This window comes from Lactuca virosa, chromosome 3 (genome assembly GCF_052849685.1).
Source record: "Lactuca virosa cultivar CGN04683 chromosome 3, Lactuca_virosa_CGN04683_v6, whole genome shotgun sequence".
NCBI lineage: Eukaryota > Viridiplantae > Streptophyta > Magnoliopsida > Asterales > Asteraceae > Lactuca > Lactuca virosa.
In genome coordinates this window covers 276,554,718-276,578,966 of record NC_136428.1, presented here as the reverse complement: position 1 = coordinate 276,578,966, position 24,249 = coordinate 276,554,718, and positions in this window count along the sequence as shown.

Genomic DNA, 24,249 nt, shown 5'->3' with positions numbered 1-24,249 from the left:
AAGTTACAATCTTGGAGTATGACTCTAAGAATTGTTTTGGAACGAAGTATGACTCATCTTCCTGATCTAACCATTTCAACAATTCATGACTCCTCTTCTTAGTCATAAGAATGCACTAAGAAGACCTTTAGAGGACTAATTGTGATATTATTTCTAAATCATTAAGATGATCACAAACATGATACTAAAGTACTCTCCCATCTTTTCAGATTTGAGAAACTTTTATCTTTCTGCCTAATTTGATTCTTCCCATTCGTTCTGCCATACATTGAGACTTTTCCAATGTTTCAGAATTATACTTAAACTTGTAAGTATAACCATATTTACTAAACTTTAGTAAATCAAATAGTCTTAACGAGCTTTGTGGTGGACATGACCAGTGCACAAGAATGTGTACTCGATCCCTTTAGTCCTTCACTTGACTCACACATCCATGTGAACAAGTAATTAGTCTTGATTTTCCAATGCTTGAAAGTTCTCATTCATCATACTATTCAACTTGCATGATTCCAAGTTTCGGTCCAATTGAAACTTGGGCGATGAGGAACTTTCCTGATTTGGTAAATTTAGACACTACCACAAATGAAAGAATCAAATCGATTTTCCAATATTGTTGTCAGTGGAATCATATAAGCAACAATTTTCCACAAATGCCATTGTAAGGATACTTCAAATAAATAAAATTAAACAATTTTCTTTTATTTTAAAACTTTGCGGAAAAACTTATCCTTACAATCCACATGGAAAATTGTTGTTATCTATTCCTTAGCAATATATCATAACTTCTTAAGCAACTGCTCAAAATTCTGATGCGATCGAAATCCACCTTCGCGATCAGAATCAGCATATACTTCCTTTCAGATTTCTCTCTATTCTTTGATTCTTTAAACATCAACATGTGACCCAGTCACATCATGTAATGAGGATCTCAGAATAGAACTTAACAGAGTTAGATAATGGGCTCTACCTGATGTAGAGTCAAACTTATTGACTTTAACATCCTTATGTAAATTTGGCAGCTTTGCAATCAACGCCCCTTCCTTTGGCAAAATAAACATATGGACCCTTTGGTAATGGGACTATCTCAGACTTAGCCTTTCTCTTTACCATTTGGTCAACCGGGTTGACTATGGCCAATCCCTTTCCATTGGGAAGAGAATGCTTTTTCTGGATTTCCAGTGTCACTATTGTCACTGTCCATAAAGTTTTTGGGAAGTTGATCTTCTAATCAAATTTGCTTTACTATCGTTCCAAATCATTGCTGATTCAGCAGCACCAAGCAAATAGATATGATCCTTAAGGTTCATGTCATAGTCTGTTTCATAGTAGTCCCAAAGGAACTCACTATGTGACTTAGAAAGTGATTGAACATCCAACTTTCTCAAGACTTTGACACCCAACTCTCCCGGCTTGTCAATATGTGACTTCATCTCTAAGATGTGATCACACATAGACCTTGCTTGCCATTAGGGCTTGAGTGACCTTGAACTTGTGGGTTAGGGAGAATAATTGGAGGAGGTGGAGGAAGAGAAGTATGATTTCCATGAGCCAAACTCGGGAAGTCATATTCATTAGGAAAGCTTGGTTTGGGAAGATCATTGTTGTCTAAACCAGACATCAACAATGGGAGAAATTCACGTAAAGTTGATTTAAGTCCTTAATATAACACCCAATATGATATATTAAGGCTAGGACCCAACAAACTATTTTATAACTTGGAAGAGGGATGCCATAATCCAAGCTATAAAATATTTGAAGGTAGGTGAATGACGATTCACCAATTTCCACCAAGATAAACGAAATGTATTATTAGGTTTTAATTGGTTTTGAAACTCCTAGATTCTTTTGAGATTCATTGAACTTTTCAATGGCATGTTTCAATCTCGAGTATGCCCTTCAGGTTTTGTGACTGGGATGCCGAGGATCACAAAACAAGGTGTGAAGTAACCATGCAAATATACTTGGTACCCTTAATATTTACCCCTCAATCGATGTGCCGGTTAACCACACACGCTCCAACGATACTATGATAAACATTAAGTTACCCTTTGCCTACCTTGTTAAGTCCAGGTTAGTGTGCCGGTTAACCACACACGCTCCACTAACAGCTTAAACAAAGTGCAAAGTGTAATTTCATGGATTAGCACCTTATTCACATTTTCCTAAGTAACTAAGATTGGGAATTTATAAGTGTTTAGTTACTTAGTATTTATCATTATACTTATAATGAAGGGAGAATTATAGTCCTTGTCCTACTTGTTCGGCTAACGACCCTCCACCGGTCAAGGAAGCGGTGAGTGAGAGTGGACACCCATTAAACTGCCATTTTATAGGCAGTAACCTTATACCCCCCTTATAGACCGGCTTCGTGAATGAGGCCTACTAATGGTAAGACGACTTGCTCTTATACATATAATATATTAAACTTTTAATATTATAATAGTATAAGGGTGTATTTTAGACATTTAAAATACTTGGTGGTTTAATCTATTAATTAAACTATACTCTTAATTTAATTAAATTTAAACCATGTCATTATGGAATTATTAATTCTCTTTTAATTAAACACTTTAATTATCTATTAATAAAGTCCATAAGAGTTAATTGAATTATTCAATAAAACATCATAATTCCACTTATTAAATTCAAAATTAAAACCATTTAATTAATTGTTTAAGTTATGAACCCAAGAGTTTTAGAATTCAATTCTTTTTTTTTATCATAAAAAAGCTTTTTCCAAATTCCAAAACTTGAGGGCAAGTTTTGTAACTCTTGAAAACTTTTGGATTCCATAACTTATGGAGTTAAATACTTGTTTTATGATGAAACTTTTCATGTTCCATAACTTAAGAACAAGTTATGGAATTCTTTAAAACATTAAGACCAAGTTTTGTAACTCCATAAAAAACTTTGAATCAATTTTTTTAAAAAACCTTTTCATATCCATAACTTATGGAGGTTTCAAAAAAATCTTTAGATCAAACTTTTAAAACTAATAAAATAATCATATCATTTTATCTTTTACTAAATTTGACCTAATTCAACTCATATAGCAAATGATTCAAATTTTACAAATAATTAGTTTTTCACAAAAACAAGTAATTATCTTAAAATTTGACAAACGTCATGTTTTTTTTCTTTTTTTTTCCAACTTTGAAAATAAAACATTTGCATCAATATAACAGAAAACAACCCATGGCTCTGATACCACTGTTGGGTTTTGAGCATTCTAACACTCCTATGGTGTACATGCAACCCTATAAACCCTGGATCTATGTTTTCTCTATTATACATGCAAATATTAACTATTCCAAGGTTTCATCCTAACTAGCATATTATGAAGCACCTATACTACAAAGTTCTAGTTATATGACATACCTTTTGATGTAGCTTGATGTCTTCAAGCTTTAAGAGCTTAGCCCCAATAGTGTGGAAGCCTCAAATGGAATCACAAATCACCAAAACACCTTGGAAGAACTTGAGAGAATATGTATGCACACTAAAATCGGCCCACTCTTATTTTCACACACTTGTGCCAATTTTGTGAGCCAAGGACCCTTTATATATTATGGAGGATTAGGGTTACATCCATGTAAACCCTAATACCCATGACCTTTCATTTACATAAGATCCATGGGTTAAAAGCTCCATGGACCATCCATGAAAGCTTAGCCCAACCTAAATGAACTTGGCCCATTCCATATATATAAGAGTCCATATTTAATTAGTTCTTTTTGATCACTTAATTAATTCTAAATTAATTCTTGATCAATACTAATTAAATAATATGATTCCATATTAATATATTAGAACTTATAATATATTAATATAAATCATAAATATACTATTCTTAAAAGACTATCCATATAAATTGTGCCGGTGAAGTGCAACCCAAATGGACCATGCCGGGTCGGGTCAAGTACATACCAAATATAGTTATGGACTTAGACATTAATCCAACAAGTTCTTCCCATTTCCATACAGGAACACTAAGACTTTCTGGGATTCCGTAAGGCTTTTGGTGTTCTGTTTTGACTTGTAAGCATACTAAGCATTCTTGTACATATCTTCCAATGTCTCTCTTTATTCCAGGCAACCAATAATCAACTCTTACATCATAGTACAACTTGTACCAGCATGTATTGACAGTTTAGATTTATGAGCTTCATCTAAAATCTTCTTTCTTAATCCACCAATCTTTGGAATCCATAGCCGATTCTTGAATACCTTCAATCCTCTTGGATCATCAAGCAAAACATCAATATAATGTATCATCCCTTCTTTCTTCACATTTTCTGGCTTTAGGGCCTCTACTTGCCATTTCTCTAGTTCATCTAGAATAGTGAACTTTACTGTAGTGTGAGTAATAGCATAACACATACTATTACGATAAACCTTTCTGCTAAGTGCATCGGCAACTACATTAGCCTTTCCAGGATGATACAGGATTTCACAGTCATAGTCTTTGATCAGCTCCATGGCTCGTTGTTGCCTCATATTCAGAGTTTGCTGACTGAATATATACTTGAGACTTTCGTGGTCGGTAAACAATTGGCATTTTGTACCAAAAAGATAATGTATCTAGAGTTTTAGGGCGAACACCACTGCAACGTGTTCGAGATCATGGGTGGGATAATTCTTCTCATAATCTTTCAGTTGTCTTGAGGCATAGGCTATCACTTTACCACGTTGCATCAACATACAACCGAGTCCCAATCTTGAAGTATCGCTATATATGGAGAAATCATCATCACCTTCTGGGAGTGATAAGATTGGAGCATGAGTCAAAAGATCTTTTAGGGTTGTGAAAGCTTTTTCTTGAGCTTCACCCCATTCGAACTTCACTTCCTTCCGTGTAAGACTCGTGAGAGGTACGGCTATACGAGAAAAGTCTTTAATGAATCTCCGGTAATATCCTGCAAGACCCAAGAAACTATGAATTTCGGAAGCATTACGCCGCACTTCCCAATTTTGAATGGCTTCGATTTTGGTAGGATCTACGAATACACCGTCACTAGAAATCACATGGCCGAGATATTGAACTTGACGAAGCCAAAATTCACATTTCGAGAATTTAGCATATAGTTTCTCCTTTCAAAGAAGTTCTAATACCGCACGAATATGAATGGCATGATCAGCTTCAGACTTGGAATAGATTAGAATATCGTCAATGAATACGAGGACAGATTTATCGAGCATTGGGCGGCATGCCCGATTCATCATATCCATGAATATAGTAGGAGCATTTGTTAAACCAAACGGCATGACAAGGAATTCATAATGCCCATATCGAGTACGAAAAGCAGTCTTCGGTACATCCTGCTCGTGAACTTTCAACTGATGATAGCCAGATCTTAGATCAATCCTTGAGAAATAGCTAACACCCTGAAGTTGATCGAACAAATCATCGATGCGAGGTAGTGGGTACTTGTTCTTGATAGTCACCTTATTCAGCTCACGATAATCAATGTACATCCGCATCGATCCATATTTCTTCTTGACAAACAGTACCGGAGCACCCCAGGGAGAGGTACTCGGTCGAATGAAACCTTTTTCAAGTAGTTTCTGCAGTTGGATCATCATTTATTTCATCTCAGCTGGCGCAAGACAATAAGGAGTCTTTGCAATCGGAGCAGCACCAGGCACAAGGTCAATTCGGAATTCTACTTGCCTGTCCGGAGGGAGTGCATGCAATTCTTCGGGAAAAACATCTGGATATTCTTTAGCAATGGGAACATCATTCACCGTTTTCTTCTCCTCTTTTGAGATATCGACTGTGTAGGCCAGATAGATAGAACACCCTTTCGATATGAATTTACGAGCTTTGAGGAAAGATATTATTTTTAAGGTTCCTTGTTCACCATAGACATAGATAGGATCCTCCCCTTCAATGGGAATACGTACTATCTTTTCATAGCACAAGAGTTCAGCGTGGTTCTTTGACAACCAATCCATGCCGAGAATAATATCAAAGTTGGGCAAGGAGATAGGGATCAGGTTATCAAGAAAATTATAGCTTTCAATTTCTATAATACAATCTCTATAGACTTTATCAGCAAGTAATGATATACGTCCCGCAGTATCTACGTGAAATGGTTGTGCGAGTACATAGCAAGCAGTTTGAAAGGAATGCGCAAATTCATAAGACACAAAAGAATCTGAGGCGCCAGAATCAAATAAGATGTGAGCAGGTATAGAGTTAACAAGAAATGTACCCGTCACAACATTCGGGTCCTCGCGTGCCTCCTCTGAGGTAATCTGGAATGCACGACCCTTAGCTTTTGGCACCTCCTCCTTTTTAGTTGGAGTACCCTTTGATTGTTGAATAGGGGCTTGAGTTCTTTCCGGTTGTTAAATGCTTCTTGTGGCCAGTAATACCACATGCAAAACAAGTAACATCCTTTCTTGGGCAAGCTGGCTTTATATGACCCTTTTCTCCACATCCATAACAGACAATGGATTCCTTGTCTATTTTGCATTGGCCCGGATGATTCCTTCCACAAACACGACATGAAGGCGATTGAATAGAAAAAGATTGTGATCTACCTCGTCCGCGAGAGGCATTTTGAGTTTGCACTTGATTACCAGGCTCAGTCTGAACAGATTGAGCTGGTAGAAAAGAAGGAACAGGAACAGTTCTTTCAGTACGTGGATGCTTCAGAATAGTAAGAGTGGCACCACGTAGTTCTAAGCCATGCTCACGTCTTCGAGCATACTCAACGGCTTTATCGAATGACAGTACTTCCCGATTGGCAACGAAATCGTGAATTTCGTGCCGTAGTCCCTCCATGAATAACTGAATCTTCTCGTCTTCAGTTGGAATATACTTTGTAGCAAACCTTGCTCTTTGATTAAACTGAGTTTCATACTCATTCACAGTCATTCCTCCCTGTTTAAGTTCGAGGAATTCCTTCTCCAATCTCCTCCTCATGTCTAGAGGACAATACTTCTCTAGCAAACGAGTTTTGAACATTTCCCAGGCTAAATTCTCCTGGTCAAACCCATTTAGAGCTTCATATGTTGCTTCCCACCAGACCAAGGCTTCTCCGATGAGCATTGCGGAAGCATAATTAGCCTTGTCTTCATTATCCACATGAGAAATACGAAACACTTTCTCTGAGTTCTGGATCCAGGTAAGAACAACAATAGGATTAAGAACACCTGAAAACTCTGTAGCACCACTACTCTTGAAAGCTTTAAACGAGGGACGCTTCACCTCCCCTTTTGAAGATTCTCCAGTGGCTTTCTCTTTTCCTTTATCACCATTCTTTTTGTGTTCTTCGAGAGTCTGTCGAATAACACCGGTAAGTTTACCCAAGAGTCGCTCCTCACGAGGAGATACTGGAGTATTCACTTCCTCAGGTTGAGAACCTCCACCAACCTCAGGGGTATGGCTACTAACATGTTCAGCCATTGCTCTGCAATATGGAGTAACATTGTATTTTAGAATATATATTAGGGTTTATCTTTACCTAATACTTTTACTTAAGTCTTTCCTAAAGTTTGTATCCATATACTTACAATGATTAAGTTTATATATTGAACTTCCAATAGTTTAAGTCTAAATACCAATCCGTGGAATTTAGTTCACTTAAACCACTGCTCTGATACCATGATTGAAAGACCCACACTTTCATACTTGACAATTGTTACTCCGAAACATGTTACATGCATATTCATAAAAACAATATTTTATATTGATAAAGTGATTACAAACTACTGGATACAAACCAACTATTTCAAAGTGTTATATATATATTACATAACTTCCCAGGATTCTATAGTTTTATACATATGGGAGCGCAAAATACAATAGTTTCAAACTATTCGAAAATCTTCTATCAATACAATAGTTTCAAACTATTCAAAAATCTTCTATCAGTATATAACTATACTGGATGCTTATCTCCTGAAAATTAGTTAAACATTGAAAGGGGTAAGCGGTGACGCTTAGTGAGTTCAATAATAGATACAATATAACGTTATGTCATATATATACTTCAATATGGCAGAGGCAAAGAGGATCAAGGAACAACAAAGGCATATGTGAATCATGTGACAAACTTTCCATATCAATCATTGATTTGATTCAAAGATATACAATCAATGAGACATAACAATTTCCATACTTGATATACATCAATAAAGCTTTGGCCCAAATGGCACAGAAGACATACAACTTCGGATTAACCTTTTGGTAGATTTCAGGCTTATAGCCCTGTTTAACCTTCTGCCAATACCATAGAATAGAAATCATTATCTTACGGAGACATGTTCTACATGGCCAGAGGCTACATACCAGTACCAATATGAATCTAAGTCCTTTCACTGATCACATGGTCAAAGGTATTTCTTTTGCTATTAAAAATAACGAATAAAAATAACACGGGAAAATAAACCGGAATAATAACTCTGAAAAGCACGTAGCACATATAACACAGAAAATACAATTGTTCCTATATATTAAACTCACCGTGAAATAACCAGGGGTTAAAATAGTAATTTGGGCAGCACTTCGTTACTATAATTAGCTTTCTTCGTTGAAAATCGGGAGTTTTCTTGAAAACCGGGCTCTGCGAAGGTAGAGCTTCAAAACCGAAAAGATAAATTTTTCGGGCTTCTTGGCAACTTCGGGGCGTGTTTCGGGCGTTGGAATTAATCCCGGGGCTTTGGGGGAAGTGGAAGTAGAAGAAATATAAGTTTAGGGGTGAAATTTGCCAAATTTCTAACATTTACCCGGGAGGTCTCGCACCCCTTATATAGGTGCGAGCCTCGGATCCGAAGCAAGAGGGAAGGGCCAGGTTGCAGCGAAGCTCGGACACGCGGCAGAAGGGTGACGCTCGGATGCGAGGGTCGGAACAGGTGTGCGCTTCGGATTGGTCAGATGACGCAGCTACTCGCTTCGGATCGGGCCAGCATCCTCGGTCGAATCAGGAAACGACACGCGGGTCGGGCACGAGGGATGCATGCGAGGATCACGTGATCGACTTCGGACACCTGTGCGACCCGCGTTGCTTCTCGGACGCGCCACGCAGCTACTTCGGATACGTGGCCAGCTCAGAGCGAGGGTGACGTGGCTGGCACTATTCATGCGAAAATTCTCGAAAATTGTGCCCAATCTTGAAAAATCCATAACTTTCTAATACGGGCTCCGTTTTTTACGTTCTTTATATGCACGCGTAGCGAAAATTATGCTCTACGACTTTCGTTTAGACTTCATCGGAAAATTTTGACTTTATTTTTATATTATTATTTTTAACAGACCGGGACTGGTAATCCGTTAAAAATTCATAACTTCTTCATCCGACTTCCGTTTTCGTCAGACTTTTTACCGTTTTACTGCTAATGACGAGACCTTCAATTCTCGTTTAGGTTGTGTCGGATAAAAATCAATCGATCTAAAATTCGAGTTTTTAGTTGTCTACTGTTAAGCTGAAACTTAGAAAAATGATAATTTCCTCATACGAAGTCAGATTTTGGCGTTCTTTTTATCAAAATTCTCGGTTTAACGAATACTACGACTTTCATTTAGATCACTAAGTCTAAAAAGTAGTTTATCAAAAACTCACTTTTTACGTCATTCGGCACCGTGTCGGTTTTGTCGCGGATCTTCGAATGGTCATAACTTCTTCGTTATAACTCGGATTTCGATGAGGTTTTCGCCTAAATGTTTCTAACGAGATTATCTACAACTTTCAATAATAAAATTTTACTTATTTCAAATTTTATATTTTCGTTAAATTTCGATATTTTAACTTTTAACTGGAATCTCATAAGACTTCCAATATTTTCAGAGTGATTCTAAACATAGTTTTACCTTATTTCTAGTAAAAACTATCTGTTAGAACTCAATACTCAATATCACATAATATTTCATAATATTATTTACTTAAAACATGATTTCAAAACGTGTATGTTACACCTAGTCCTTTACTTGACTCACATATACATGTGAACAAGGAATTAGTCTTAATTTCCCAAACATGAAAATTCTTATTCATCACACAAGTTGCATGATTCCAAGTTTCTATCCAACTGAAACTTGGGTGATGATAATCTTTCCTTATTCGGCAAATTCTCGACACTACCACAAACGAAAGAATCAAATCCATTTTCCAATATTGCTATCAATGAAATCATATAAACAACAATTTTCACAAATCCCATTGTAAGGATACTTAAAATAAATAAAATCAAAAAATTTCTTTTTATTTTAAAATTGCGGAAAAACTTATCCTTACAATGCAAATACATGTGAAAACTACGTTTTTATCTATTCCTAAGCAATCTATCATAACTCTTAAGTAGCAACTCAAAATTCTGATCTTCGAATCATGCGATCGAAATCCATTTTCACGATCAGATTCAGCATACTCTTCTTCTAAGCTTCCTCTCTTTTTCCGATTCTACAGAACATCAAAATGCGACCAAGTCACATCATGTAACAAGAATCTCCAAATAGGAACTTAATAGAGTTAGATAGTGGACTTTACCTGAAGCATAGTCAAATTTTTGACTTTTACCATCCTAGTGAACCTTAAGGTAAATAGGGCAGCTTCGCAACCAATTCCCCTTCCTTTTGCAATAGAAACATATGGACTCTTTAGTAATGGTACATGGGACTATCTCAGACTTAGCCTTTCTCTTTACCATTGGGTCAGATGACTTGACCATGGCCGATCCCTTTCCATTGGGAAGATAAAGCTTTTCTCGATTTCTAATGTTACCATTGTCAATGTCCACGGAAGTTTGGGAAGTAGATCTTCCAATCAAATTTGCCTTACCAGTGCTCCAAATCATTGTTGATTCAGCAGCAACATGCAAATAGGTATGATCATTAAGGGTCATGTCGTGGTTTGTCACATAGTAGTCCTTAATGAACTCACTATATGACTCGGGAAGCGATTAAAGAACCCAGTCAACAGTCAACTTCCTTGAGACTTCAACACCCAACTCTCCCAGCTTGTCAATATGAGACTTCATCTCCAATATGTGAGTACATATAGACACTGCTTGCCAATAGGGATTGAGTGACCTTGAACTATTCAAGAACTTGTGGGTTAGGGAGAACAATTGGAGGAGGTGGAGGAGGTGAAGTATGATTTCCAGTCCCATTAATGCACAACAAAGGGATTAATCTTTCACCTTGATCGCCATTTTGGATATCATCTTCATTAGGAAAGCTTTATCCAAAAGGATAAGGAAGACCATAGTTGTCATAACTAGACATCTATGAGGGAGAAATTCAAGTTTAGTTGATTTAAGTCCTTAATATAACACCCAATATGAAATATTAAGGCTATGATCCAACACAATATTTTATAACTTGGAAGAGGGATGTCGTAATCCAAGCTACAAAATATTTGAAGGGAAGTAAATGAAGATTTGCCAATTTTCACCATGAAAAACGAAATTTAACATTAGGTTTTAAATGAATTGAAACTCCTATATCTTTTGAGATTCATTGAACTATTCAATGGCACGTTTAAATCTCGATTGTGCCCTTCAAGTTTGTGATTGGGATGTCGAGGATCACAAACAAGGAGTGAATAACCATGCAAATTAACTTGGTAAACTTAATGTTACAACCATCTAATCAATGTGCCGGTTAACCACACACGCTCCATTGATCTATGATTAACATCAAGCTACCCTTTGCCACACATTGTTAGTCCTAGATTAGTGTGCCTGTTAACCACACACGCTCTACTAATGATTTAACAAGGTGCAAAGTGCAATTTATCATTATACTTTTAATGAAGGGAGAATTATAGTCCTGTCCTACCCGTTCGGCTAACGACCCTCCACCAGTCAAGGTAGCGGTGGGTGAGAGTGGGCACCCATTAAACTGTCATTTTATAAGCAGTAACCTTATACCCCCCTTATAGACCGGCTTCGTGAATGAGGCCTACTAACGGTAAGACTGACTTACTCTTATACATGTATATAAATATTAAACCTATAATATTATAATAGTATAAGGGTTGAATTTTAAAATTTTAAAATTCTAAGGGTTTAATTTGGAATTAAAGTATTCATGGGGGGAAACTTTACAAATTCCAAAACTTGAGGGCAAGTTTTGAACAATTCAAAAACTTTTGGTTTCCATAACTTATGAGTTTAATATGGTTTTTATTGAAGACTTTTCAAGTTCCATAACTTGAGGACAAGTTATGGAAGACATAAAATCATTTTATGATGATATTAAAAATAGAGACTCTTCCATTTTCATAACGTATGAGACTTAATGTGCTTTTAAATGAAAAACTCTTCATTTTCCATAACTTGAGGACAAGTTATGGAGTTCATAAAAACCATTAAGATCAATTATTTCAATTAACTCAATAATCAAATAATTTTTTTATGAACAAGATCAAACTCATAAGCAAAGATAATTCATATCAACAATTTTCAAGAATTTAGCTAATCATATAAACTAACACAAATCTTGAAACTTTGACAATTATCCTTTATTTGGATGAGAATAAACATTATCATAGCACCAAAATGAAATTTTATGAACAAAAACACTTTGTGGTAATGATTCTAATCCAAAACAGGCCAAAAAAAACTCAAAAATCTGCACACTGGGAGCCCAACTCAACGAGTGCACTATCCAACTCGACGAGTTGGTTGATTTTGCACATGGACTCGTCGAGTCTGTGCGTCGACTCGTCAAGTGTCCTGTCCAGTGTCCAATTTTCTAGTTTTTTCAGCTTTGAACAATTGGCTATGCATCAAATATAATAGAAAAACAACCCATGACTCTGATACCACTGTTGGGTTTTAGTATACTACAACATCCTATGGTGCACATACAACCCTAAAAGCTTTGGATCTGTGTTTTCTCTAATTATACATGCAATATTGTTTCCAAAGCTTTAAGCCTACAACTAGCATACAAATGATATAAACAACATAAAATACTCGTTAGGAGTTTACCTCTGTATGTTGCTTGTAAAACTTGTTGTATTTGGCCTTTAAGAACTTAGCACCAATAGTATGAATGCCTCAAATGGTTCACAACACATCTAGGACACAGGATGACATTTTAAGAGAGAATTTTGAACCCAAAATCGTCCATGAACTCCAAGAACTTTCTTAGTGGCGTTTTTAGGTTATGGAGCTTGTATTTATATGTGCGATTTCATGGCTCGTGGGTATAACCCAAAATCATACGCATGGGTATTATGATCCATGGTTCATGTGGCCCAACTCTTTATGTATCCATACAAAAACTTGGTCCAACATGGATCATAAGCCCTACACATATAAATATAACTAATTACCATAAGTAGTCCCCATAGATTTAATTAGTCTCTTTTGATCGCAAAATTAATTCCAAAATTAATTCTTGATCAATACTAATTAAATCATATGATTTCATATTAATATATTAGAACTTATAATATATTAATAAATCATATATAACCTTCTCTAAAGAATCCATCCTAACAAATTGTACTGATGATATGCAACCCAAATGGACCATGCTCCTCTCGGGTCAAGTACATACCAATAATAGTTATGGGCTTAGACATCTAATCTAACATCTCTCCCATATCTCTCTAGAATCTCTCCCAAATCTCTCTAGAATCTCTCTCCCAAATCTCTCTCAAATCTCTCTAAGTAACAAAAATCACACTTCCAAAGTTTTCCATAAACACCCATACCATCCCATCCCTTCCTCTGCTGAAAACAGCTCAAAACTGAAGCAAAAATCCAAAAAAAACCAAGAGGTCTCGCAGCGAAACCCTCTCAGTCAAAGTCCTCTCGCAGCGAAACCCTCTTAGCTGAAGCCTCTCGCAGCGTAACCATCTCAACCGAAGTCCTCTTGCAGCAAAACCCTCTCAGCCGAAGCCTCTTGCAGTGAAACCCTCTCAGCCGAAGCCTCTTGCAGTGAAACCCTCTTAGCCGAAGCCTCTCGCAGTGAAACCCTCTCAGTCGAAGTCCTCTCACAGCGAAACCCTCTCAGTCGAAGTCCTCTCGCAGCGAAACCCTCTCAGCCGAAGCCTTTCACAGCGAAACCCTCTCAGTCGAAGCCTCTCGCGGAGAAACCCTCTCAGTAGGGAACCCTCTCAGCAGCGAATCCTCTCGGACACCACTCCGGATTTTTGACAGTTTCACACTTTTCGTCATTTTTATGAATTTTTGACGTGGGATTTCCATCAAACTTATATTTTTCACATCCTAGACCCCCTAATATTTTATCCACATCTTGAAGATTTATTATATATAAATCATACTTTTGCATAAAATAATATATAAAGTTAAAAAGATATTGTATTACACAAGTGGGCACAAGTGGATCAAGTGGATTCCCCCATGTCACCTTTATGTCACTTCTCTATTCTCCATTGGTCAAATCATTATCTATTACACATCTCAACCAATCCACGTGCATTATTCTATCGTATATAAACACTTCTAGGAGATTTTTCCTTCTTCATTTCTACACCTCCCTCCAAAATTCCACTTTTCTCTCCACAAAAGCAGCTCTTACTCTTTCTCTCCCTCCATCCACATTCTTGAATTGTTCTTGGATGATTTCCTCATTTTTGGTAAGTATTTCCTCCAACTTCCAAGCTTTCTACATACTTCCATAATAATCTTAAATCATTTACACACATATTCACATATTAACATTCATAGGATTATCAAAATCTCCAAGCATTCCTCGAGTGCTCTTGACTTGAAACTCTTCATCCTCAACCTTCCACTCATCAAGGAATCACATAAGGTGACTTCATACCCCTACATTTTCGAGTTTTCTTCAAGTTTTAGGGGGGGGGGGGGGAATACCATTTACATCACTAAAATATAATCTAAACTTAAATATCAGCTTTCTACAGAAAAGTTGTGATCTGTTCACAGACTATTTTACTCATCTTAAACTTAATATTTTTCAAAACTGTACAATTTGCAAATAGTTCAGGTCTATACCTTTTTAAGGACTACTCACACGCATTCATACGATTTTTCTATAATTTATGGCGATTTTTACAAAACTGCATATCATTTCAAAACAGTTTTCGGACCAGGTTGTCAAAATGAACATTTTTACGTTGGTTAGGAACAATTAAAGGTCAGGATAAAATTATGGACAAAGTAGACTCATTTTCTAAGTTATGAGAGTTTACGGATCCATATTTGGACTTAAAATGATTTTTCTATAATTTTTCTAAAAATGTGAACAGAAAAGTTAAAAACTAGAAAAATGGTTTATGGATTCATTAACACTTTGTAACATGTTGAGCAAAGTATATAATATTATGGAAAAGTATATTGAATATTTTCATGCTATTCTATTTGTATAAAAAGGTGATAAACACACACACACACACACACACACACACATATATATATATATATATATATATATATATATATATATATATATATATATATATATAAAGGTTTTTCATTACTAAAATACATTTATGATAAATTATAATTGGTATAGTTTGTGGATCTTATACACTTTGAATTTTCTATGGAAAGGTAATATTTTCATTTACAAAAGGGTTTTTCATTTCATTACACGTAAACTCGTTGGATCAACGATTTGTGAGACACGTCTTCAAGTACTTACCTAAGTACCAACGAAAGTCCTGAATTATAACCAGAGTCTCTTGGAGGGAGAGCGAGACACTTGTGTATAGATTTATATGGGATTGACAATCAAGCACCTCGGCTGTTAGCTACAGTTGGACCGGCAGGTCTGGGGTGACAAATGTCATTAACATTCTGATGCCTGAAGAACGCCGTATCAGGTCTGGGGTGACACTTTTTCAAACTACTTGTATTCTCAGGAAACCACTAAAACAGGTAACAACCAACTTTTGAGGATGGGACTCTAAGGCATCAGACAAATCATTTTTTTCATCATTTTGTAATTGATTTTGAAACTTGTAACTCATGAAATAATGTAACCTTTTCAATTATATTTATGATGGTTGTGTATGCTTTGGTCGCTATTATACTCGTTGTTATGATATTGTACATGAAGTCATCCACCCCCGGACGTTTCCGCCATCCTGGTTTGGGGGTGTGACATTTATTAACCATTTTCTTTAAAAAGTCAAAATTTTAATTTGTGACATTTCAGAATCAAATTATATAGCATCTATGATTTATCACTACAAAGTCAAATTAAGAATGTAATATACTATAAAATATACTAATATCTAACTAACATACTTTTAGAAACAGTGTAAACTATGGGATGATGAATGATCTATATTTTATCATTTACCTCTAGTAATCATACTCATTTTAGTTTATAGAAAATATAATCAGAAGAATGACAAAGGTAAGCCCTGAAGTTGAAAATGAGATGCAAATAGTTTGCATATAATCTGAACTCTTCCTTTGTTTGATTGTTTTTGTTACTAATTTATATTCTTGCCTTCTGTTACTTGTGAAATTTGGCACGAATCTTGTGTACTCTGGTCAATTTGTATGAATTTGTGTGCAAAGCAAACTTCAATTCCTTCTAATGAAATTAAGTTATCTTTTTTTTCTCAAGCCTTACCTTCCAGTATCATGTTGAATCTACACTCTGCATTGCACATTTTATCATGTAATCAGTGGCAATCAGATCAGGATATGATTTTTTTCTAGCTATGTTGTAGTTAATTGTATCAAATCCATCTACAAGCTTTTCGTTGTTGTTTTTTTTCTGCAGGGGTGGTGCCTAGCAATGATTTCTTTGTCCACAAACTCCAACTACTATTCATTACTATGCAATCCATACTAAATCTGACCAAATTGCCCTTCATAGTTATTACTGTTGACTACTTATTTTTGTTTTACTAGTCGTTTAATGGCTCATGAACAGTACTACAAAATGCATTTCAATATCCCTTTTATTCGTTCAAAAGACATGGTTGGTATTAAGTGTATTTGTGTAGTGGTTTGTTGTTCACTCTTGTAAGCTTTTTAATACAATAATATTTTATGACTTAGAATGTTTTGAATTGTAAAAAGTTGTTAGGTTCTATATTCTGATTTCGAATTTAAGTGGATTCTTTTGGGTAAACTGGTGATGGATTAGGAACTCTACAGAAGATAGTTGTTTCACATAATGGCAAGATAATAACGTCTTTTTACTCATGATGGCCAGCTTTTGGTGATGCCTACAGACTTCTCAAGCATCATCTTGGAGTAAAGTTGTTAGATTTGTTTTATGAAACTCTTGTTGAACCAAAACCATCTTTTTCTTGTATTATGTATGCACATGACTGAACATTAAAGTTATAAACCTTTTTTCAAGTAAACATATGCATTGGATTAATGGATATGTTTTTTCAAATTTTTTCTTAATCTCAAATGTGCAGTGCATAGTAAGCAAGTAAAATGCATATTAAGTTTCTTAATTTCAAGAATATACTAATAATATCATCCATTAGTGTGTAACATGTGTATATGTTCTATGCACACATGCATTCGTTCAATGTACAGTGCATTTGTTCTTTATAAATTAGTAACAAGAAGTTGGTAATTGAGTTAAACATATGGAATATTATATAATTACCTAATTATTCATATGCATATGCATATACTTATTCATATGCATATGCATATCTTTATTCATATGCATATTCACATACTTATTCTTATGCATATGCATATGCTAATTCATATACATATGAATATACATAAGGCATATACTTATTCTTATATGTATATGTATATGCAAATTCAAAAGCATAATCATATGTATATAATTGCCTTATGAATATACTTATTCTTATTCATATGTATATGCATATACTTATGAATATGCATATACATATTCTTATACATATGCATATGCTTATTCATATGCATATACAAAAACATAAACATATGTATCCAATTGCCTTATACACATACTTATTCTTATGCATATGCATATACTTATAAATATCCACCTGCATATAGTTATGAATATACATATACATACATACATACATACATACATACATACATACATACATACATATATTATATATATATATATATATATATATATATATATATACACACACACGCACATACTTATTCTTATGCATATGTCATATTATGCACTTGCAACTACAAGAAAAAGTCCCTTTTACGACGCGCAAACCACGACACTCATTGATTTATGTTACGCAAAAGAGAGTGACATTAAAAAAGTGGCGTCTCTTCAAAAAATTTAAGAATTTAGGTCACGCATTATTGCGTGCCCTTAAATTGGTGTATCTTGTAAAAAAATTAAAAGCACGGAGGGCACTTTTTTTAAAATGTGTGTCCTCTGTGAGTGTCGCTTTATATTTTTACTCAAAAGGCGTATTTCTAAAAATTTTCAATACCCCGCTTCAAATCCCCCTTCATTCTCTTCTTCCCTTCTCTCTGCAAACCCTAATCACGATACCATCTCTGCTATGCACCTCGAAAACTCATATAATCATTCTATAATTTTTTTCTTAAAAAATTGTGTTCCCTCTCTCACATTTTTCTCCTGGTGCTACCCTATTTCCTCGTCCTCAAGCTCTATCTACTCATCCATTCTTCTTCCGATGAATTTATTTGCCACACCAGCAGCTCCCGCCACTACACCATCATCGAATGATCTCTATCAACCAACAAAACCTTAATGTTCCAGTCTGACTTCACCAGAACCATTGGCCATGTGCCTCATCTTCAACGAAACCATTATCCACTCATCGTCGCCCACCCTTTCTCTGACTTCACCACCAAGAACCTTCGTCTGGTAATCTAACATCCTCCTCTTTCCCTTTCTTTGAAGATAAACAAACCCTAATTTTCTTTTTTTAAAATCTCTGTCACTGAAACAGTCTCCTTGATTTGAGAGAATTACTGCATAAATAACCACCATTGGAACCTCTTCACTTGTCATCGAAATCCTACCAGCCATCGTTGTCCCTTCCTTCGACCATAGTAATTCCATCATTAACCAAGAGCACCCTATGTTGGTAATTCTTTGATCCCTTCACAATTTATTTGATTTTCGTTTTTGATTTTATATATGTATATGTTAATTTCTAGACAGTAATCAGTTAGCTTGAGCATAGTCTAGTATGAAGATGAAACTTACATCACCTCTTTGAAATCACTTCATCTTGTTTGACTATTTGTTTATAGAGAAAGTCATGATAGAATGATGTTGGTATATATGTATATTCCTTTCAAATAATCTTCCACGCAAGGTTTTTTTTAATAGCTTCAATTTGTGTTATTCCATTAACACCCTTCCTCACCTTCTCCCTTATGACCAAGAATGTGGTATGCTGAAAATTTTTCATTCTCAATATAAAGTTTCTTGGATAAAGTATGAAGTAGTTAGTTAGAAATGACAAATATACCCTTTTGGAACAGGATGAAGAGATTGCTGAGAAACTTTGTGAGTCTGTAGCGGTAAGCCTCGTGGGCAAAAAACTTGCTTCTTTTACTAGGGTATCATCAACAGTTCAGGCGATTCAACTTTGTCCTTTTTTTCGTTTTATGATTACTTGATTTGTAAAATATGAGAGTAATATTGAGTGCAGTGCAGGGTGTCGGGTGCAATGTGAAAATTGAAATTAACCTTTCTTTTGTAAAATTTAATGATTATATTAATTATTTATGAAATTCAAAAAGAAAAAAGTCAAAAAAAGGATCCAAGCTGCTGACTTTGTTGTTATGTGTAGGCTCAATTTGGTGCTAATGCTATGATTGATGATTCCAAAGAGAATTTGGCTATGATTACTGCTAACAGGACCAAAGATGATGAATTAGTGCTTATTCATATTGGAGATTGTTTGTGGAAGGAAAAAAGTAATGTAAGTTCCATAATTCCATTAAGTATTAAAAAAACATTAAAAAAAAGAATATTCATGTTTGATTATGAGGTTGTGATTACATATAACAAATGATTCAGGTTATTGCTGCACACATTTGCTACTTAGTTGTTGAAGCAAACTTTGAGGCATATTCAGACAGTGCTAGACTGTATCTCATTGGTGCAGATCACTAGAAGCATCCAAGAACATATACCTGTCCAGAAGCCATTCAGGTGGGCCCCACTTGTCAATAATTTCATTATTATATTTACTTTTAGGACTGTGAGCAGTGGCCAGGGTTCACCAATATGGAAATCCCAAATCCCAAGTGGTTAATACAACAACAAAAAATAAACAGTTGATCTAAGTTTATAGGGATGTGTTTATATCCTAAAAAACTACAAGTGAATTTAGTTTAAATTCCTCAAATTATGTTTAAAAAAGGATAATTATAAAAATGATATGGCATTTAACAGATTTACCATTTTTTTTACCATTGCAGAAAATTACTAGCAACTCTGCAATTAGTTTTGTATGGATTCAAAATAATTATGTGTGGTGTGGATTTGGTGAGATGAAGCTGTTATTTTCAGGCATATACTGAACAGTGAACTGTGAGTAAAAGTGAGGACCTGCTTCATCCTTTTTTGACTGTGAATCTAATACAAATCCTAATATACTAACTAAAAGTGCAAATGAACCAAAAGTGCTACATGTCTATTCTAACAGGGTTACAAGGGTCAAGCAGGGTAATTGTTCATGTTCTTTGTAGTGAGTTTTATTGGTGCTATATTTCTTGATGTCTACACTAAAGGCTTGTAGAAAACCATGAGAAAGCTCAAGAGGAGCTCTATGGTTGCTATAAAAAGACTGTTGGACAAAAACCTAAGCACCATGTTAAAGTGCTGATGCCTGAAGTTATTCAAGTATACTCTTTATTAATATTTCTTGCATTTAGCTCATTCTTTTATACCTTTCCCTCATGAAGTTTTTTCGGTTGTTGTTCTTATATAACTATTGGTGTACTTACTATTTTTAAATGGTAGTTATAAGACTTTACAGGTGAAACTATTTTCCATGTCTGTGTATTTTATCCTTTTTGGAGAAAGTAATGAAGCTATCTCCAGCTTGATACTTTCACAAGTGAAATTATATTGTTCTTGCGGGTGCTTAATTTGCTTGCAGGTGGCTATCAAATCCTTCAATATTTTACCGTATTAATTTATTATGATACCAATAATTAAAAACTGAATTATTTTATATGGCTTTACTTTTCAGGGCTTTCTGCAGCATTGAATGTGAGTGTTAACTACTATAGAATCATTAGACCCTTTGCTGAATATGCTCTTGACTGGTTTGTTTTTTTATTTTTTTTAAATATAATTAATAAATTCAGTTTCTGTTATCTAATTCTCTTATTGGGAAACTTGTTTTCAGTGATCCAAATGAATATTGCAATAAAGTAAGTCAATAAAGTTTTTATATTTTTGGCATAAAAATACATTAAGATTAATGTTGCGTTACGTTTGTTATTTTGTTTTGGGTTATAGGTAAAAGAATTACTTGTATATTTAGCAGTGGCATCAAACAGTTCAGGTGCCTCCTCAAAAGATCTTTTTGAAGATGTATTAGATGAGCTAGAGAAATAGGTAGTTCTTTTAAACCCTATTGAATTGTGCGTATATAATATTTTATATTTTTGAATTGTTTGCTGATATTTGCTATATAAAATAGTACATTGAGGATAGGTATCGAATAAAAGAAGCAGTGAAAATGAGAAAGGTTTCCATGTCCCCTTCATGGACTCTTGAAGAATTCAAGAATGCAATTGTTGAAGACATTACTTCACCTACAGTTTCAGGTGTCAATTTAAAGGTGTGTTTTTTCAGTTTTCACCAACTACTTTATAACTAATTATAATAAAAGTTATATATATATATATATATATATATATATATATATATATATATATATATATATATATATATATATATAATTGATATAAAAAAACAAGTTTTTTCTTTTTGTTTACATCACAGGGAAGATGTAGTCTCTGTGATGCTGAAATTGGCACTGAACCTCTATTTCCTAATCATGGTAACATACTTTTTTTGTTTTTATTTCTTACTATAATCATAACTCCGTTTATGTTATATTAATTTGATTTTTTTTTGTTTTATGAAAAGCTTTAAGAGCTGCAGCTGTAGCTGTTAAACGTGAGGATGATCGAAGGCACTTTCACAATGCTGCAATGCAAAAACAAAGAAGAGAAGTCAGTGACAGATGGGTATATATTATATAATCAAAACACTATAATTATTAATATTTATTTTTTTACTAAAAATAAATTATTTGAGTTAAAATGGCATGAATGATTTCAGGTAAATGGGGATGGTAATTCTGAAAATGGGTCCCATAGATGTGTACAGTATCCATTTTCAGTAAATGAGAAGGTTGTTATTTTTATTTATTTCACTTTTTTTTCTACGTGAAAATATACTGACAAAAAATACATTACATGACATGATATGTTGGTTGAGTAGCTTTACGGGTTCTCATGGGTGGTGTTAGATGGAATTGTGATGATATACTCTCTAGTTCATAGGATCAAGGATTGTCATTGTGATTGTCATTGTTGATAGCTTTACAGGTAATATTTACCATTTTTATGGGGGTATTCTTGTCATTGTGATTGTCATTGCTGATATCAGGTAATTCATATTGTAGTGTATTTATTCAAAATCCCACATTCTTTGGATGGAGAAAAGGGTAATTTCATCTTTTACAACTAACATTCCATGTTTGATTCTTCTAATAATTATATTAGCATATTAATTTTTTGACTTTTATTTGATCAGGTCACAAGAATTATCGGAGCAGGGGGTTCATTAGTCTTAAAGAATTATGAAAGGCAAGATGCAACTCTACTTAGTTGGAATTTGATGTTTATCATCTTTGTGTATATCTTTTTAGTTTCTATAGCATTACATTGCAGAAGGTGTCCCTTAATAGCAATGTAGTATTAGGTTATATAGTTAGGGAAAACCTCTTAATAACAATGTACAATTAGATCCCTTTAATATAAATGTATTACAATTTTTTGACATGATGTTATTGGATAAAATTGATTGTTTTGGTATATATTTGTTTACATATTTTTGTATTATGCGTAAATGAGTATCATAAAGACGCGTCGTAAATGCATATCGTAAATGGTTACTGAAGTTTATGACACGCAAATGCGTGTCATCTTCATTTATGATAGGGGCTTCCTTGATACGCATTGCGTGTCATAAACACGCGCGTCGTAAGGTTACGACACGCAAATGCATGTCGTCTTCCTTTATGACAAGGCCTTCCTTGATACGCATTGCGTGTCATAACTGCGCGTCGTAAATACGTGTAATAAATGTGCGTCGTAAATACGCGTCGTAAATACACGACGCGCAAAAGCGTGTCGTCTCTCGTTATGAGAGGGCTTTCCTTTACGCGCATTTGCGCATCGTCTGAGCGTTTTACGACACACATTGCGTGTCGTAAAAGGCTGTTTTGGGTAAACTGGTGATGGATTAGGAACTCTACATAAGATATTTGTTTCACATAATGGCAAGTTAATAACGTCTTTTACTCATGATGGCCAGCTTTTGGTGATGCCTACAGACTTCTCAAGCATCATATTTGAGTAAAGTTGTGAGATTTGTTTTATGAAACTCTTGTTGAACCAAAAAACCATCTTTTTCTTGTATTATGTATTCACATGACTGAACATTAAGTTTATAAACCTTTTTTCAAGTAAACATATGCATTGGATTAATGGATATGTTATTTCAAATTTTTTCTTAATCTCAAATATGCAGTGCATAGTAAAAAAGTGAAATGTAGATTAAGTTTCTTAATTTCAAGAATATACTAATAATATCATCCATTAGTGTGTATCATGTGTATATGATCTATACACACATGCATTCGTTTAATGTACAGTGCATTTTTTCTTTATAAATTAGTAACAATGAGTTGGTAATTGATTTAAACATATGAAATATTATATAATTACCTAATTATTCATATGCATATGCATATACTTATTCATATGCATATGCATATCTTTTTTCATATGCATATGCACATACTTATTCTTATGCATATGCATATGCTAATTCATATACATATGAATATGCATAAGGCATATACTTATTCTTATATACATATGTATATGCATATACAAAAGCATAATCATATGTATATAATTGCCTTATGAATATACTTATTCTTATTCATATGCATATGCATATACTTATGAATATGCATATACATATTCTTATACATATGCATATGCTTATTCATATGCATATTATTCTTATGCATATACAAAAACATAAACACATGTATTCAATTGCCTTATACATATACTTATTCTTATGCATATGCATATATTTATAAA